General features: G+C 43.2%; 1 long non-coding RNA gene across 1 annotated transcript; it reads right to left on the bottom strand.

Annotated features, from left to right (window-relative positions):
- Nucleotides 1-7789: 7789 nt before the first annotated feature.
- Nucleotides 7790-18530, bottom strand: LOC118986561 (uncharacterized). Its single transcript, XR_005066406.1, has 3 exons — nucleotides 18322-18530; nucleotides 15783-15851; nucleotides 7790-8197 (listed from the first exon to the last, which is right to left on the bottom strand). It is a non-coding gene; the product is annotated as an uncharacterized LOC118986561 (long non-coding RNA).
- Between the last annotated feature and the right edge of the window lie 1998 nt (nucleotides 18531-20528).

Raw genomic sequence — 20528 nt, 5'->3', positions numbered from 1 at the left:
ACTTACATGCTAATAAGAGTTTATATTTCCCTAACAGCTGGGCTGGGAGCAGAACTATGTTTTTTGTTTTATTATTATTTTTTAATCTACAAGGAAAAAAGGTAAGGAAGGGGAGAGTAGGGATCAACACTAACTCTGAGCCAGCTGTGTTTCTTCTTCAAGAGCGACCACTGAGGAGGCGATGGTTTGTTTAATCTCAGAAATGTAAACAGAAGGAAACCTGTCACCATTAAGTAAGAATTTAAGCACTAATTAAGTCTGATTCAGTATAATGGAGATTTAGATATAGTAAATATTGATCCCAAATGGCTCTGTTTTTTTAATGCATCTCAAATTAATCTTAATGTAAACCAGAGTGTATGTGTTCTTTTCAAAGAAAAATTTCACTCATATTCTAAGGGAAATGAGACTGGAAACCACAGGGGCTACATTTCCCAGGAATGTATATGAAAGACCACAGCCTTGGAGCTGTGCTATCTGCTATCTGTATTCTGCAGTATAGCTTGGGGCCTGTCAGTTCACACAGACCAACAGCAGATCACTAAGGAATCCTAGGCAAGATTAAACACACACACACACACACACACACATACACACGCTTATATAAACTGACCCAAAGTGTCACGGACTCCAAGATTTTAAGATCTACTTTCTAAAGTCGATTGCATAACTCCAAGTATGCGTTTAAAATATTTGAAAAAAATGTTAATTAATCTACCAGTGACTCCAGCTCCCATTTCAGTCCACCTCTCTGATAGCTAACTGAAAATCCAGATTGCCTTTGAGGGCATGGAGAAATAAACAGTTCTGAAACTTCACAGAAGAGGAATTTATTTAATGCTGCTAAGGGAGTTAGCAATTTCCCAGTTTACTTTGAGATCATCTTTGTCATTAAAAAATACATTCTTGTCAAATGAGTTAACCTTTAGGGTTTCTTTTTATGTAAAGATGATATACCTATAATTACCTTCTTAAAGTTTTATTATTTTTCAAACAGTTGACACATAGAAAGGCAGAAATGAAACAAAACCCCAAAACTCACCTAAAACAGGTAAATGATTTTCCTAAGGGGGGAATTTTGTTACACTTTGACTTGGTAGATAGACCAAAAAAGTGTTTTGGTAATAGCATCTTAATTTTACACCAAATCACAGTCTCAGAAAAGACCACCCCCCTCTTCTGCACAGAGTTATCCCTGGAAATACTAGCATTTCTCTTCACGGTTTGATAACTGAAATAGAAATCAAGGAAATAAACTAGCCGGGCTACCCATTTTATAGGTGAAGAGGCCTGAGGCTTCTTCCTCAAACCCACTAAACCAGTGATAGCTTAGATGATGAGATCCAGGGCATATGTTAAAGGGGGGGCCAACAGGAAGTGGCCATGGATGGACTGTGGAGGGAGAGAAAAAGGAATCAGGATGACCTCTAAGTTTTTGATTTGAGGAGTTGAGAGGACGGTGACGTCACTTCCCGGGATGAAGACGGAAAGAACAGGCTGTGAAGGTGGGGGCACAGGGTCCTGTGGTGTATGATGCTGAGATGCCTGTTAACCAGCTAAGTGGAGATGTTAGATAAGCAGTTGAATATGTGAACCTGGAAGCTCAAGGGAGCTCAGGGCTGGAACTGAAGAGTGGATGGAGGGCAGAGTAGGCCCAGGATGGAGCTCTATGGAGGGAAACATTTTAGTAGAAAAATCAGAATGGGGAAACTCATCATTTTGAGCTCCTCTACTGAGTATGTTTACCACTTTGTTTAGAGTTGTAAATTCCTACAACAGCAAACATATCCGTATGCAAATATATGGTTCAAACATACGAACAAAAATATATTTAGAGGTCAAATGTTGATGAATTTTGGGTTGCTTCAGTATTATTTTTAACATTGCAAATCAAGAGTTGACTAAATTCATGTTTTCATATCCAGTAGGAGCTAGTTCAACAAATTTGACAAACACTAGTGAACAGCTGTTGGCTGGGACACCTTGGGCTTGTGTGCTAGTTACACCACTTAATTAGCTATGTGATCTCAGGCAAATAAATGGTGGTCTGAGCCTTGGGTTCCTGAGATATAAAATGGCTTTGGGAGGATTAAGCAAGACAATTAATGTAAAATACCTGGAACAATTCCTAGCACAAAGTAAGAGCTCAACAAGAGGAAACTATTATTATTGAGAGAAGGCATATTCTCCCAGGACCTTCCAATCTGGTGATAGAAAACAGACACGCCAGGAAATGCCAGTAAGACGTTTCCAAAGCAAGACGATTTGGTGTGAGAAGAGACCTCACTAGCACACTTTTGTTCCTTTCTGGTCGACTGGAGTCAGGATGGTCCTGGCCTTCCCTGCTCTCCTGGGTGGCTAAAGCCAGATGGCAGGTCAGCCCCAGCCCTTGGAGAACTGTTTTTGGCCACTGAAGAGACACTGACTTTTCAGGATCCGGAGCCAAGGGCAGCTGGCTGGCTCTGTCTTGGCCCCTTCCTTCCTTTCGGTGTGTCTGCCCTCCCTACTTCTCTCCATTTACCCACCTGAGTCTCCTCCCAACTGGAACCTCACTCTGCTCCTCCCAGGGTCACACTTGGTTTCCTGATGTGTTGCTGCATCCCTAATTAGCAGTTTCAGCTGCCCGCCTGGCCTGAAGTTTGCAATAACAAAGGCCATGGTATGGAGAGGACGTGCTCTTTGAACCAGGTCTCACTCCTGTCCCGGGGTCCCTTTAGCCAAACCTGAGGTGCAGCCACCCAACCTGGAGACGCGGAGCTCAAATGAAGGTTATTTGGGGACATGGGCTGAAGCCCTTGTTTGCATGATCTGCCCTGGTTTAAGGTGCTGCTATACTTCCATGGGCATAGATTCCATCCTCTATGATGGCATATGGCTATCTGTCCCTGCTGGATATGGCTACTTGGCTCATTGGTGTAATTCACTTTGGATCCTGAAATATTTCCTTCTTCTATTCTTCATACCACAGCAGCTTCAGTAGCCAAAGGACCAAATCTAAGGAGCAGAAAAGATGTGCTTCCTGCCTTAGTCTTGCTCTATTGGCAGGCAAGACATCTCTAATTGCAAAAGACAGAGTTTGATACACTGCTGGTGTGTAGCTCAATTTCTTTCTTTCTTTTTTTCCTCAACTGTAATAGCTCAATTTCTCAGGTTTTGGGCCTCAAGGCAATGGGTCACCTGTGTCTCCAAGGATTTGTGGGATTGAAGAATAACAGCAACAACAAAAATGTATAAATGTAAAAATGCTGCATACTGGTAAATAATATCTCATAAGTTTATTTTAAACACTAAACATTCTGCACAATAAGAGCTTCTAAAGGTTCTTTTAATATGATTGCTTTTGTATTGATTAACAGAGTGTTTCAATCTATTAATAGTCCTGAGCTTTGTCGAGTTTCTTTTTACACTCTGATTTTTGTAATTTCTACCTGAGCTTGAAAGTTAACAACAGGCATCTCTGTGTGCCAAGGAAATTAGGCCAGGCCTGGCTTCCTTCCGCCTGACAGGAGGCATCAGAGAACTTGGGATGTCAGAGCATGGAGAGGGGCTGGAGTGGGTCTACTTCAAAGGTAGGTTTAAGCTTTGAGGACCTTTCCTTGTACAGGCCCCTTCCAAAATCAGGCCCTATACCTGATTTTGTATATGTATTTTGCGTTCTTTTTCTTTCAAAGAACGAGAAATTATAGGAACTTGAAACTTCATTAAATCTGAGTCTACCTGAACTCACTCCAGGGCTGACCAAGGGAGCCTGCCACCTCTGGGACTCTCCAGGCAGCCTGCTCTGCAGGGTCAGAGGGCTGAGCTCTGAACGGTGTTGGGTGCAGTTGTCATATCCATGGCACCCAGGGCACTGATGGAGGGCAGTGTTGGGAGAAAGGTCCCAGGAAGCAGGCTACCGTTGAAGAAGTCTGGGTGATACAAAGCAGTAGATATTTACATCCATGACTGAATGCCAAGTGGAGGTGGTTTTTGATGGAGTGTTGAAACAACAGATTTACATTAAATGTAGGCTGTGGGTAGGGCTGAACATTTGTCTGGTCACCTAAGAGAGCCTCCCGAGTCCCCCTGTCCTCCCAAGTGTGCCTCACGTACACCCAGATCCTCTTCATTTGGGGGACCTCGTATTCGAGTTTTCCTCATTCTCTTCACATCCCATTTGGGGTTCTGGTTATTGCTGTAGTTTTTGTGGTTTCTATTTAATCCTAGCTGCTTTCTTGGAACTCTAGCCAAGTTCCAGGATCCATCTTACCTGCATGGAGGTTAGGGAATGTAACTAGTAATAGATTAAAAAACCACATTGTAAATCCTTTTTGGGCTGTGTGTTACCGGGAATAGCTGAGCTATAAAATTGGAGGAATTAAATCTCTGTGTTTACAGAAATGTGCCAATTGTAAAACTCCTCCTCTTTCTAACTACAGCCTTTGCAATGCAGAGCTTTGGGTACACAGAAGGTGGATCAGAATTGGGGACTTGGGTTTATCTCTGGTAGCCTCCTGTGAGTGTCTAAGACAACATCTGGGTCCCATTTTCCCCACAGCACTTGAAATGACTCTTCCGGTGGGGCGAGCAACTTCTTCATTGAGTCTGTAATATATTATTCCTCATCAAACACCCATCGAGTGTGCCCTTCCACATGCCCCTCCCTCTGAGGTGGAAATGGTGCTGTCATTTCTCAGAAGGTGCATGCTTTGTGAAGGACCTCGATGAGCTCCACCATCCATCATGGTGTCCATCCCCTTCGCAGACGAGCCAGCTGGAAACAACCCTCTAGGTTACTATTACGGAGGCAGGAGAAAGGAGCTTCTGACCATCCTTTCCTTCCTGTTGCCCTGCTCCCCTCCTCCCCTCCTTTCCTTCTTCTCTCTCTTCTTCCCTTCCACCCTTCTTGCCTTTCTCTCTTTCTTCCTGTGGCTCTCCTTTTCAAATGTCTATTCCTATTTTCTACTCTTAACTTTGCTCATTCAATCATTAATTGGCTCTGTTGGCTCCACGAGCAGTATGTAAAGTAAAAGAAGGTTCTGCCGGCTGTTCTGCGCCCTGAAGAACACGGCCCCACCCCACGTACACACACATATAACACATACTAAAGGAGTAATAGAAGAAAAAGGTAGCTTAGAATCATAGAACAGAAGTTAGACAGCCCTAGGCTTTGAATCCTGGCCTGGACACTTACTAGGTGGGAGTAACTGAACCTCTCTGTGCTTCTGTTTCTGCCTCAGATGCGTCATCAGGATAAGAATGTTGCAGAGGCAAATGAATTAATAGAATAGATTAATAGATTAATAGTCCCCCTGTCTATTAATTGATTAATAGAATTCAAATCTATAAAATAGGAGCCCACTAAGTGCTACATATTAGTGTTTGCATGATTTGGGCAACTATTTAATACAAATTTGTGTAATTTGGGGTTTTAAGAAGAAAATTCCCAGGAATGAGTTATATCATCTGGTTTCTAATGGATACAGACTGCTAGGAAATAAGTAAATCAGTCATTCAGAAACTGGCATAAAGCAATAGGAGGTTTAACTCAAAGACCATTTTGGTTTGATCTTGGCTCATGACCCACTGAAGACCAACCCACTGAAGTTCATTCATTGGGAGCTAAAATAGGGAAGTAAGATTACGATAAGAAATAGTTGGGCATCTCAGATAGCTGAGTGTCACTCTCCTGTGGGCTGTGGGTGCTGTGCATACAGGAGCAGGGACCCATGATGTCCTGTCAGTGGAGTGTGCACAGTCTGACCTGGGGACACTAACAACCCTACCCTGCCCGAAAGCATTCCTCTAGCAGTTGGTAGCTACATCGTGATCATGGCACCTTGTCTTCAGAAATGTTAAAGAAGGTTAAGAGAGTGCATCTTTAAAAAAAGAAGAAGAAGAAATAGCAAAGCAGGACACCTCCAGGCATGCTTTTAGCATCTTTAAAGTTTATTTTTTTAAATAAGATATAATTGTCATATGAAATTATATTTGTCTCAGGTGTATAGATGACTCAACATTTGGACACATTGCAAAATGATTGCCACCTAAAATATTGATACATGCCTTGGCCATCTTCCCAATATACTAAGGTTGTGGGTTTGGTCCCCGCCCAGGACACAGACAAAAATCAACCAGTGAGTGCATAAACATGTGGAACAACAAGTCTCTCCCTCTTCCCCGCCACCCATCTTCTCCCCCTCTTCAAAAAAAATAAAACAAAGTTTAGATACTTGCTCTTCCTGAGCTCAGGCTGCTCCACCCCCCAGCACTTGTGCTCTGCATCGTTTCCCAGCATCACCTACCATCAGAATGCCCATCCGCATTCCATTGCTCTCAGCTGACTGTAAATTACACTAAGACACAATCTGGCAAACAAATCCCTGTGGAGGGATTAAGGACTGGTAATAAGAATAGCAGCACTCAAAAACACTGCTTGTGTACCAGGAAATTTACAGAATATAACTATTTCTAGTCTATAGGGTAATTCTGTATGGTAGTTTTTTTCTTTATGCTGTTATATAGGTGAGAAAAATGAGGTGCAAACAGGCAATTAATTTGGGTAAGGTCACACACCTAGTACATGGTGGAATCAGGATCTGAACTCAGATTTGTCTGTGAATGTTTTTGGAATCTTCACCTACGTGTTGCCACAAATGAAGTCTGCACTCGTGTGTCTGCCCGAATGACAACCAGTGTAGTTACCAAGGGAGGGGAAACTGATGTTGTGGAGGCAAGCCTAGCCTAGCGGTCACAGGAAACTCTGTAGCCAACCTTCATGTCTTGTGCCTTAAGCAGTGGTCCCTAATCTCTTTGGCACCGGGGACCAGCCTCATGGAAGACCAGGTGAGAGGGGGTGGCGAGGCAACAGGAGGCAGAGCTCTGGTGAGCTTCGCTGGTGGCTCTGGGGTTGGGGACCCCTGCCTTAAAGGACAACTTTTATTCCTTTTGGGTAAATTCCTCCCACCTCCATGTTGAAACCAAAGGATGACTAGTACTCCATCCAGAAAAGGTCAACATGGTGCAGCCCCTGTGGAAAGCAGAATGGAATTCCCTCAAAAATTTAAAAATGGAACTACCTCAGGACCCAGTAATTCCATTCTGGTAATATGTCTGAAGAAACTTGAAACACTGAATTTGAAAGAACATATGCACCCTTATGTTCATTGCAGCATCATTTACAATCGCCAAGCTCTGGGAGCAACCTGAGTGCCCATCAGTAGAGGGGTGGATAACAAAGCTGCGGTACATTGACACAGTGGGGTACTACGTGGCCATAAAAAGAAGGAATCTTACCTTTTGCGACAGCATGGATGGATCTGGAGACTATCACACTAAGTGGAATAAGCCAGTCAGAGAAAGACAAATACCATATGATTTCACTCACATGTGGAATCTAATGAACAAAATAAACTAACAAGATAGAAATGTATTCATGGATACAGAGAACAAATCGACAGCTCTTAAAGGGGAGGGTAGTTAGAGCCTGGGTAAAGAAGGTAAAGGGATTAAGCAAAAAGAAAAAAGAAAGAAAGAAAGGAAGGAAGGAGGGAGGGAAGGAAGGAAGGAAGGAAGGAAGGAAGGAAGGAAGGAAGGAAGGAAGGAAGGAGGGAAGGAAGAAAACTCATAGACAAGGCCGACAGTGTGGTGATTACCAGAGGGAATGGGAGCGGGGAAGGTAGAAGAGGGTAAAGGGGGGATAATTGATGACAGAACTTTGGGTGGTGAACATGTAATACAATATACTGAAGATGTGTTACAGAATTGTACACCCGAAACCTATATAATTTTATTAACCAATGTCACCCCAATAAATTTAATAAAAATTGAAAAAGAAAGAAAGGAAAAGATCAACATGGCAACAAGCAAAGGGGTTTGACCATGGGGCACTAACAGGGGTGGCAACTACTCCAGAAAGGATGTTGTCAGTGTAGGACACAGACAAGCCACACAGTCCCCAGAAGTGGCAGGGAGGAGAGTAAAGACATGTGGCCATGAGGAAGGATCCCAGAACTGTCCTAGGCAATGTGCCTGGCATCCTGGGGGCCTGCTGAGTCTGCTTCTCAGCAATTCTATTGGAACTGCTCTCAGGGACTCCTGTGTGGTTGGTGCCCAGCCAGGTGAGAGAGGTTTGAGGACTCCAGGGTGTAGGACAATATACGGTGCTACAAGGCGGGTGATGGTTTGGCAGTGCTTGGGTCAGGTCCTGAGTCTGCTACTGAGGAGAAATGTCAGACTTGGGAAATTGATAAACCTTCCTCACTCCCTACTCTGTCTGTCAAGTGTGAATAATAATTTTACAGTACTTCATCATGATATTTTGAGGATTAAATAGGTTAATGTATGAAACCCCTGAATAATAAACACTCAATAAATGTCAGCTTTTAGTATGATTTTTTATTTCTTCATTGAGTATAGTGGTTCTCGACTGGGGCAGTTTTGCACCTCTCCTCTCACAGGACATTTGCAAAGGGGAGACAGTTTTGGCTGCTGGGACAGTGAGTGCTCCTGGCACCTAGTGGGTAGGGGTCTGGGATGCTGCTAAGCACCCTACATTGTACAGGAAAGCCCTTACAAAAAAGAATTACATGGCCCAAAATATTAGTAGCACCAAGGTTCACAGAAACCAAACCATATACATCTTCCATTGTTCACCGAGAAATTGGAAAAATATTTGTTCCAACATGAGACCAGAAAAAGCTGGATTAAGGAGGTTAGCAAAGAGCCTCTTTGGTATGGATAAGTGGAGCTGAGTCCCACCTCATTTTGACCCGTTTTCAAATTCTACTTTCAGAATCGGTTAATCCATTGAATGTATTGTCAAGCAATAGTTGACTACTTTGACCCCTGTGCTTTTTATTTTTCTTTGCAGAGGATATCACAGCACTCTGCAAGACTAATGAATAGTCACAAGGAACCAAAATAGGCCATGCTACTTTCCGAGCTTCTGCAACACTCTCGTCTATGAAGTTTTCCTGACAACAATGGCTTTACTCATTTTCCTTGCAGAAGATTTTATAAAATCCTATTTGCAGGACTTTGTTGAAGATATCTCCTCCACCAGGATTTCTACTTTGTTCTCCTTGCACCCTCGCCCAGTTCCTTGACTATTGAAACTGGAAATTTTATTCATCTTTTAAGGTCGACTGCACCTCTCCCAATTTTGCCATGTAGTTGGAAATTGTCTCTTTCCCCTCTGGTCTCGGTTATGGTCTGGTCACACCCCGACCTAAAATGAAGTCGTCCGACAGCTTTTCATGAGAAGACCCTGTCTTCTTTACATCTTCCAGGGTTTCCAATGCTCAGGCTCAGTAAGTGTTTGAATGAATGGAAAGCCATACGGATTCCCACAGGAACACTCCCTCACTGCAAGTCAAATGCAAGCGAGGCACAAGTTCAGGGAGAGCTGTGCCCAGGCCCAGTCCTCTGCTGTGAATTTCTGTGGTGCCACATGTCTCTCTCAGATGAAGCCATTTTCTCTCAGATTCCTTGGGAAAATATCCCAGGCATGTATGATAAAAGTCAGCACTCTGGGCAGGGGACTGACTGTCCAGCTGAATTTATGACTCTACCCTCGAGGATCACGGAGCTAAACTGCAAAGAGCGTGGGGCCCAGAAATAAGAGGAGACTGTAGTGTGGGTGCCATCACTGGGCCCCCTGCCCTGGTGCAGTCAAAGGGCTCTGCCCAATCTCTATAAGACTGTTGTTAGCAGCCGAAGGGTGTCATACCAGTGTCAAAGGGAAGTTCACATTTCCATGGACGGCCCAGAGGCCAAGGGAGAGGTCAGATGCATCTGTGGGACTTTTGTCTTGTTGTTCTTTGTTGAAACCCACATGTGGGCCTATTTTGATCTCGCACATATCTGCATGTGTTTCTGGGTGGATGAGAATGCTGTGCAGCTGGACCCTGAGTAATGGTTCCGGCCTTCGACAAACTCCTCGGAGGAGCTGTTTAGACAGGGTTGCATTCTGCTCTCAATTTCCAATTTGGCAAAGGAAACTGCATATTCATCTCATCCAGTGAGGGGAGAGCTGAGGGCGTTGCCATCAAATTCTTCTCCATTCCCACATGTGCAAGTCATGAAAGAAAAAATCTGACTTTTTCTGTAATGTCAATTTATAGCTTGGTCCCTGGTACCTAGTAGGTGTTATTTTCTAACTTTCTATTATGAAAAAAATTCCAAGTGTGTACAAAGAGAACATGCAAGAAGATTTTAGGCCCATAAAAAGGTACCTATGATTCAGTGGCAACATTTATGGATTCATGGCCCACACAAGGTGGGGCCAAAGTAGGTTTACAGTTGTGAGTATACAAAGCACAGAGTTTATTCTTGTACTATTATTTATTAGTTATTATATATTTTCCATACGAATAACTGTAAACCTTCTTTTCCCTACCCTGTATTATCTTATATACAACCCCACTCACTTCCTCCACCCCAGCTGCATTATTTTGAAGCAAACTCCAGACATCCTGGAATTTCTGTATGAATCCCTAAGAGAGGACTCTTTAAATAAAAGAAAACACATAGCTATAACACCATTATCACGTCTAAAAAATAGCAATAAGTCCTTAATATCATCAAATATCTAGCCAGTGTTTAATTTTTAAATTTTCTTATAAATATCATCATTTTTCAAAGGTTTCTTTATTTGACTCAGAATCTAAATAAAGTCCACACATTGTGACTGCTTGCTGTGTTTTATTATGTTTATTTTTCATCCATAGTTCCCCCTCCACCTCCCATATTCTCTCACTCTCTCTCTCTCTCACATTCTCCTTCCTTGAAGGTGCTGAGTTAGCTCTGTGGAGTTTCTAGCAGTCTAGGGCTTTTGAACTCCCAGGGGTCTCACTGCACATGTCTCACTGTGTTCTGGTTTTCTTGTAAATTGGTAGTTGGATCTTGGGCTTGATCAGCTTCAGGGCTAATTTTTTTTTTTTTTTGGTAGGGCTGCTTCCTAGATGCTGTATTCTTCCACCAGGAAGCATGTAACATCTGGTTTCTCTCTTTTTGTGACACTAGCAGCCATTGATAATTAATTCCTGGACCCATGAATTCACTAGAAGTTGCAAAATAGTGGTGATGATGCCCTCATTTTATTATCACTTCTTCATTTATTAGCTGCAATGTTTCTATAAAGGGAAAAGAAACTCTGCTGGGTTAACCAATGCAATTGTTTATGTAAAAAAAGGCAAGAGAAAGAAAAAGGATTTACCACACTCCTCTAAGTGTGACAAGTTATTATCTTTTAGGATCAACATGAACGCATGAATTTAAACATATTTGATGCATTTGAATTTATTGCAGTTACTATCATCATTGATTTTCAAACTGTCCGTTTTGACCAGTGGAGCCTCTTAAAGTTGGCTCCCCGGTCCTCTGATGAATCCTAGTAGTCTTCGATAACATTTTTTAAATCTGGTATGACGAGATGTTCCAGGCACATCTTGTGCATTTCCTGCTCTAAATATGGAATCGGCTGTTTCTCCAAAGAGCCTTGTTCCTTTCAGTGGGAAAGGGTGTTTCTGGAGCTCACCCTGGGCCTGGGGCTACTCTGCTAACTGCTTACTCATTCCTAGGCCTTTTTAGTAGACAGAGCCAGGAAATATGTTTCCTTCTTAAGAGAAATATATCATGAGTTCATATGACTATTTCCAATTCAGATTCAGGATTATAGGGATTTTGCTTCCTTTTTTCCTAAGTTGAGAATTCTGGTTTTCAAAGACACTGGAAATGATACATTATCACACAATTATGAATTTGTTCTATCATACAACACACATGCATCTCAGAAAAACTACCAATACTTCTACCAACAACATGATTCTGAAAAGAGCCTGAGTGGGTTTTGTTCTTGTTTTAGTTCTTGTTGCCCCCAGGGGACATCTCCCTGGGGGCCTGCAGTCAAGCTCCTGTTTTAAAGTCCCAGGGAGAAGTTCCCTCTGTGTGGTTATGCAAACTGTATGCACATATAGGACCATTTGTTTCATTTTATGTTCCTTTATTTTCATTTCAAAAGCAAAAATTAAATGTAATTTTTACATGTAATTTTAAAATGTAATTCTTTAAAATGTAATTTTATAAAATACATGGTTCCAAGGTCAAATCTATAAAATAAAACATATTTAAAGTAGTCTAGCTTCTATTTCATATCTCCTTCACCCTATTTTCTCCTGTATCTATAGGTAATTATTTACGTCTAAATTTCAGAATTTATCTTTCTATTGCTTGTTTTTAAAATGTTATACACACATACAAATGCATATTTTCTTTTTTCAGATATATATATCTGAAACATAAGAAATATTTAAACCTGTGGATGATTTTTACAAGAATTTATTTGAGCCAAAATTAATGACAAGTGACAGGAGGCAGGTTCTCAAATGCCTTTGAGAATGACCATTTGTAGTTTCAGTTAGACATTTGGAATTAAGAAAGCTTACATGAAGATGCGAGAAAGTACATATATATTCATATATATATGAACATTTTTTCTCTCTGATATATTTTTTTTTGCTTACTATATCTTGGAGATTACTCCATAGTAGTACATAAAGATATTTTTCCTTTTTTGAGACTTGTTTAGTTTACACAACCAGTCACTTAATGATGGGTATTTGAGTTGTTTCATCTTTGTTGACAAAAATATTAACAGCCTGGTGTTTCTTCCTTTCTTTCTCTCTCTCTCTCTCTCTCTCTCTCTTTCGGTATTTTCAACTGTGTAGCATTGGAATGGATTCCTAAAAATGGGATTGCTGGATAATAATAGTTTAAAAGAATTTTTAATAATCTTAAACTTAAAACAAGGTTGCAAATGAAGTACAAAGAACATTTTTTTCCTGTACCACTTGAGAATAAGTTGTCAACACGAAGTCCCATCACCAGTGAATGTTTAATATGTTTTTCCTATAAACCAAGACATCTATCTGCCACCATGACAGCAATAAAACCACCACAATCAAGAAAGTAACACTTGTCGCCCTGGCTGGTGTAGCTCAGTGGATTGACCGTGGGCCTGTGAACCAGAGGATCACAGTTCAATTCCCAGTCAGGGCACATGCCTGGGTTGCAGGCCAGTTCCCAGCAGGGGATGCAGTTCCCAGCAAGGGGCGCACGAGAGGCAACCATACATTGATATTTCTCTCCCTCCCTCCTTCCCTTCCCCTCTAAAGATAAATAAATAAAATCTTAAAAAAAAAAAGAAAGTAACACTTGTCAAATACCATCATCTAATCCTTGGACTCCATTCAGTCTTTGCCAACAATATCCTTTAAAGCAAAAGAACTACATTAGAATCACACATTGAACATTGGTGTCACATCTCTTTAGTCTCTCCTTCTGAAGTAGTCCCCTCTCCTTAACTTCTATGACCTCAATACGTTTGATGACTACGCATCAGTTATTTTGTTGTATGTTCCTCAATTTGGGTACATGGTATTACCGGATTTTTTAAGATGTATTAGATTAATGTTGATCATGTTCTCCTTCATTAGTGTGGGACCTTGGGGGAGAGGGAGGAGCAGGATGGAGGGAAAGAAGCCCTCTCTCGAAGAGAGGGGCCCATCTCCTTTGGAAATGTGTTTATCTTACTGCACACAAACAATCGGGGCTCTTGGTGGAGGGTGCAGCAGGCGGAAGGGAAGCCGATTCCCCAGGAAGCTCTGCTAGATAAGAAATCTGTGACTGTATAAACTTCTCTGCTTCTGTGTTTTTGCACTGTCCTTCCTTGTTTCCTCCTTAGTTCCAGTAAAGTCATTTGTAGGGAGAAAAAAGTCTCGGCTTTGTTTCAGCTGAACTAAGGGGAAAGGGATTGATTGGTCAAGAGAGCTTGTCAAGAAAGAATGCCAGGTATGGTGAGTCCACCTTCCCCAGGAGTCAAAACTGGCAACTGGCCCGTAAGTAAAGATGAAATGAAATAATATATAGAAGATGCCTGCATGCAGCAAGCAGTGGATGAGTAGCTACTATGTAGACAGTTAAGAGCTCCTCCTTCCTCCTGTTAAGAGGTCTGTTCATACCTCTGCTATAGGCCCTGCCTCATTGCAACGGTCCCTGTCTCTCGTCCCTGTGGGTCTGTGGGTGCCTGCCTCCTGGATAGGCACTGTAAACTCTTACTGGGACCAGCAAGTGAAATCGCATGTGTTGGATAGCGTCACATCAATATGGCTCTAAGCTGCCTAACCCATTAGTATCCATACTTAGGAGGGCTTCAGTCTGGTAGCAGGAATCTTCTCCAGAAAGAAGCTTTGTGAGGGCATACATTAATATCAGAGGAGAAAGGAGAAAGGTGGGAGTATTCTCAAGAGGGACATGGCCACCATCTACTGAATGATTTTTTTTAGAGTCATTAGCCAGAGTAATTTCATTTCAACTGAACTTGAGGAGAGAAGGAAGAGAAGGAAAAACAGAAAGTTAAATACTGCGTGATTGACTTCTCTCAGGATTGGCTCATCTGGTCAGAGGCTCTAGAGTGCCAGGTTGGGGTGGAGAGGCCCTGCTGAGCCTTGCCAGGGCCCTAGACAGAGACCACTGTGCTGGGATGGGGGCAGGGCTCCTCTGCAGCTGCGCTCCCCCCGCAGAGTCTGATAGTGGGGGCCCTGCTGAGAGGCCGGGCTCCTCAGGTTGTTATGACCTTTGAGGAGTAGCTGTGTACTTCTCCCTGGAGGAATGACGCCTCTTGATGAGCCTCAGAGACACATGGAGCTTGACATGATGCTGGGCTACTGCTGAGGAACAGAAGATGTGGAGGTACCCACTGAACAGAGTGTCTGTAGGAGTGTCTCAGGCAAGGCATCCCAAGGCAGCTTTGTCTTGTCGGAGGAGCCACCCCTGTGAGAGGAGTGGGTCAGCCTGGAGAGACGCTTTCCACTTCATTGAGCAACAGGGAACATACTCAGCCAGAAACTGTTGAGATGTGGGGTGTGTGAAAATGGTCTTATTTCAGTACATGTTTTCACCAGCACCAGGAGCAGCAGAACATGAGAGAGAATTGCTTCATGAGCAAGATGGACAGGATCTCATTTACAAAAGCTGCAATTTCCATGTGTCACGGAAGTGTTTTACATACAGGGAGATTGGGAAAAACTTTCTGACCACCTCAGGCCATCTCCAGCAAAAGGCAACTCACATCAGGGACAGGCCAAGTGAAATCCCTAAGTGTGGCATGATTTTTTAAAGAAGAAAAAAGTTATCACTCCTTGGGAAAATACAAGAAAGCCACTGGTCACAACCCCCCACTTGTTTGGGACCAGGGTTTCCTTACTGGAAGACAGTGTTTTGTGTGCCATGAATGTGGAAAATCTTTCACTAGTAGCTGTGGACTTTGTTATCATCGGAGTTCACACTGGAGAAAGGCCTTTGAGTGCAGTGGATGTGAGACACCTCTTACCACTAGCACTGTCCTCGGTTAATCATCAGAGTTCACACTAGGGAAAGGCAGGAGTGAATGAGAGAAATCGTTTAGCCATAAATCCATGCCCTCTTGACACTGGAGAGTTCACACTATGTAAATGCTTAGGTTTTCGGGAACATCCTGTTGTCTCGTTCAGTGTAATGACACTGAAGGTAACTCTGCGGAGCCATCTGTCTGAGTGGAAGTTTACGCGAACGTTCACAATGGGGAGAGCCCTCATAAATTTCAGTAAAGCATGTGTGCTGGCTGCACTTTCTCACCTGCCCAGGTCTCTTGCCAGCTTTATGTGCCTGCCAGTTCCTATGATTGAAGGCATTTTGTCTCTACTGCGCAGCAGGTCCCCACAGTGTATATGAGCCACCATCCCAGTGTGCTCAGCGAGGCTCACCTCGCTTCTCCAGTGTATGGATGTGACGATTCCTGTAGTCTCTCAGCGATATTCTTCTCAAGGCCGTTACTGAGAGACAGAAGCACAAAGACAGTAAGAGTGAGGGTCTGTTGTCCTGGGTTGTTAGTTTTGCAATCCCGTCAGTATTCCTGTTGACATGGGTGAAAATGTCCTTCATTGTCCACCAATACTGGCTTCCACTGAGGCAATATTGAATCCCAGGAGAGAGATGGTGGGGTCAATATAGGGTTCCCAAACACCTTTTCTTAAAAGAGTGGGATGTAAAGATTTTGTTGAATGTAGAGCCATTTTTTACAGCTTTATAAAAGTATAATTCATATTGAAATAAACTGCTCATACTTAAAAAAAACATTGTGATTGGTTCCCTTTCAACTCCAGGATGCAGGAGCTGTCAAGGGAGCTCAGCCTGGCCACGCTCCCAGGAGCCCCCGCAGCCTGAATCCAGCCAGGCCCAGCCCAGGACTCTACACCCTCAGCCAACATGAGTGTTTGGTAAGGCGGAGAGCAATTTACTTTAACTGCATTTGTACATGTTTTCTTTTCAGGAAAAAAAAAAAAGTAAAACCACACACCCTTAGTTCAGTTCAAGTGTTTGCCCTGCTTGCCAAAGATAGGACAGACGCGATTTCCCCCAAGATAGAATGGTGGTAGTTTGGGGGGTGGTGTTTGTGCACATTTGATTGTCTGAGGGATAAAGCCCTCAGACTGAGTCCTTTTGTGACCTGATAGAACCTCTAACCCTTCATTACAATGCACCTTTAAGCAACAACTTTGAGATAACCCCAAATTCTTAAAACTCAATATTTGCTTATAGGAACTCTATGTGCATTCCAGACATTTTATACTTGGCTTTTTTAAATTCCTTGTTTCCGATGTGGTAGAACTTAGAGATCACACTCATCAAAAGGTCTCCATTTTTCTATCCCCACCCCTCCGCCGTTTTGGGGGGGGGGGGACAGAGCATTATTTTTTAACCCTCTAATGATTTGAAGTCTCTTGGTAAGAGGGTTTTGGGCATGTTTTTGTCTATGTGTAGATCATATTATGAACTAACTGGGGAGAAAGAACATGATTTGACAGTGGAGCTTCTAAACATAAAAGATTTTGTTAAAAAACGTGTGGAATTTAAAAGCGCTTGCCTTGTAATGAGTCCTTTGAAAGATAATCCGTTTGGGGCCCTATGGGGTTTCTGAGGAAACAGGCAGCATTTAGGGGAAATGCTCACTCTTGCCCCCCTGATCCCTCCCACAAGTGCACGTTTCTCGCGACGCTCTGACTGGATCGCTCCGCTTCCTGATACAGTAATCGGATATTTTAGTGAAGGAAATTTTAAAGCCTAATTACACTATAATGAGAACGGTGGGATTTCTTTCTTTGCATGTGACTCGAGGGCACATTTTCCTCATAAACCAGGTGTTCCACTTCGGCCTCTCACAAGATGCCCAGCCCCTCACTATGAAAGAGCCCCCAGTCTCTGCCCTTGGAGAGCTTACCATCCAGAGTGGCACAGAGGCAGCTGGCCAAATAATTTACACGTGCGGTAATGGCAGTAAACTTTTATAAGTGTTGTCAGTACATTCGACACGTTTATGGCATTTGCTGAGCCCCGTGCCTGGGGACACAAAGGCAAATACTAAAACTCATCAAATCTGTGTTATATATTGCAATCATTCCATTACTCTTTTTAAATTCTTTTTTGTCTCACCAAGAAAGGAAAAAAAACACTGCCTATTGCAATATAAGTGAATCTTGATTTCAGAGATTCTGAACGGTTGAAAATCTGTGTCTTAGAATCAATGGGTACAGTAATCCGAGCCTGATTCACCCAGAAGACAGGGAAGGAAACAATCATAAAGCAACGTGGGAAGCACCGTGAGAGAGTCTGAACCAGGCCCGGAGCACCGGATGCAGCCTAAGAGGCAAGGCGAGTAGGCTTCTCAGAGGAGGTGACATTTGAACAAGTTCTTCATGACTGAATAGGATTTTCAGGAGGAGAAGAAAGGGCATTCCAAGCTGAGGAAACCACATGTGGGCTTCTGATAATGTCTTAAATTAAGGCTCAGTAATGTGCTACTTTTCATTACTTCTCTTATACAGAGGAGGAAACAGGCACAGTTTTAATAATTTGCCCAAGGTGTCTCAGCTGGTAATCAAGATATATTAGCTAATGTTGTTATTCTGTCCAGCCATGTGGACCATGGTTCTCAAGTTGCACTATCCAGCGTGGTAGCTACTAGCCACGTGTGACCATTTAGCCACAGGTGGTCACTTAAACTGTGGCTGGTCCAAATTGAGATGTGCCCTGAGAATAAAATACACACTGGATTTGAAAGACTGAGTACCAAAACATATGTAAAAATCTCACTAATAATTTTTTACATGAATAACCCATTAAAGTGACAATATTTTTGGATATAGTTGGTTAAATAAAATACACTATTAAAATTAATTTTAACTGTTTCCTTTTACATTTGCAATTGGGTTACTAGAAAAACGTTAAGTTACGAATGTTGCTCACATCCTATTTCTGCTAGAAACGCTATGTCGAGCAGTGTGCTGTGAATTAGTGTGGGGAAGGTGAACGGGGCCCATGGGTAAAGGTATGTAGCTGTGACATGTCCGCTGCACCCTGCCACCCTCCGCTCTGGTGGCGCCTCACTGTCACTTGGTCTCTCAGGTTAAAAAGTTTGCCCTAGGTTCCACAGGTGCAAGAGGCAGGGCTGGCCTTTGCCCCAAGCAGCCTAGCTCCACAGCCTACCTTTGAGATCCAGGAATGTGAGTGGGAGGAGGGGTTGTTAATGTGTTACCTGCTTCAAAGAAAGTGCATGCACACATTTCCAGAGGGCCTCTGAGGAGCCAGTGGAATGCTGGGAATTTCTGGCAGCAGCGGCAAGGTCTCTGAGGAAATCGCTTCCATTCTGACCCAGGCTCCTGTGCAAAGCAGGCGTATTGAATGTTAGTTGGAGGGCAAGCAGATTTTGGGCTGCACTAGTGCATTTCTGCCCGAAGCCTACATCCTGAGAAAGAATCCAAGATCCCTACCCCTACCCAGGACCGCCCGAAGACCCCCTATCTAACATCACTATTCTAGCACCTGCCCCACCCCCGACCTGCCGCACACACTGGCTCCCTTCAGACCCCACACACTTTGATGTGGCTGTGACTTTGTTAATGCGCACCCTCAGCTACTGGCCCTTTCTTGGTGTGCCCTCAAAGCCAACTCATCCTTCAAGACCCAGCTAAAACATCACCAATACAGACTTCCCTGAGTCACTCAGGACACACTGTATCACTCCTTCCTCTGTTCCATATTGTAGTTGTCTGCATTTCTGTGGCCCTGCTTAATGACACACCCCACCCAGGCAGTGGCCGCATCCTCCCTGTCCTGTCCACCCCAGCAGTGCCTGGTAAGTGTCTGTACACAGCAGTTTCTGCTTTGGAATGGAATCGAATCAAGTCGCTGTCACCAACTAAAGGAGAAGGAGGGTGAACGGCTCCCTCACAATCTAATTCTCCTTTGCAGATTCTCAGGGAGTGGCTGGCAGCGCCTGCTGTTTGTCTGTGTGTTAAAATGCAGGACTAAAAGAAGAAACAGGCAGTAGTTGCTGTTTAACTACTAAAGGAGTTACAAAACCAAATCATGCAAGAGAAAAAAAAACAAACCTCACCAGCATGACTCAGCAGCAAGGCACATTCCAGGGGAAAGTGCAGGTTGGTTTTATTCATAGGCTCTTAATCCGTAGCACTCAGCCACTCTCCCTCCCAGGGGTCTCATGCTCTGATGTCCTAGGGTTGGAGGCACTAGGAGGGCCCATTTCTGTGACACCTGAAGGTCTCTGTGCTTGCTTTGTTCACTTCTCAGGGCAGCTGCAGAGAGGGTAGGAAGCTTTTGAATACTTTCATTGGTCTTTAAGTTTTGTCTCATGAGTGAACAACTCGTGACAACTTCTCCCACCTGCTCATCATTTGATGTTTTCCTTTCAAATTGTCTACCCATGGTGAGTCACAGTGCTATGAATCAGGCCTCTGAGCAAGAGCTTGTGTCGCCCCATTGCATCTAGATGCCGACAGCAATGAATAGGTGCCAGGTGGTAGCTTCAAGATGCAGCAGTGCCTGGAAGACAAGCCACAGGCCCTGAAAAGGGGCCACAAGTCAGACCCGAGATCTGGGTCCTGCCACGGTGTCTGTGCAGGAGGCAACCTGCTTCACCAAAACCAAACTGACTCTTTTTTTTTTAAAACAAACTGAATTTATTGGGGTGACATTGGTTAGTAAAATTTTATAGGTTTCAGGTGTATAATTCTGACTCATCATTTGTGTAATTGTGTGTTCACCAACCCCTAAAACTGACTCTTATCCCAAGAAAAAAATGTGACGCTCACCCCTTCCCAAATATACTGTTACTGCACCCCAGGAACCTGTCCTACCTATCACTTGAGTTATTATTTTGCCTAAAAATTTCAATTATTTTACTACAATATCCAGCAAAGACTCAGCACTTTGAAGCTAGAAAACTCAACAGGGTGACCTCTGAATTTTCCTCCTGACCATAAATCATATCCTAAATTTGGACTATGTACAATTTAGAGAAGGAAGCCTGTGGGGAGTCTGTCTATGCAGTTGATGTGTGGCTGTGTAGTGGAATGATCTGCTGAGATTTAACTTCTTTGATAGTGTTCTCACGCATCTCCACCTCTGCCTCCGGCTTCTCTGTTCTACCAAGA

This window comes from Sturnira hondurensis, unplaced genomic scaffold, assembly GCF_014824575.4.
Source record: "Sturnira hondurensis isolate 20B ecotype Veracruz unplaced genomic scaffold, ASM1482457v3 Scaffold0004322, whole genome shotgun sequence".
Lineage (NCBI taxonomy): Eukaryota > Metazoa > Chordata > Mammalia > Chiroptera > Phyllostomidae > Sturnira > Sturnira hondurensis.
This window is presented reverse-complemented; position numbering and strand designations above follow the sequence as displayed.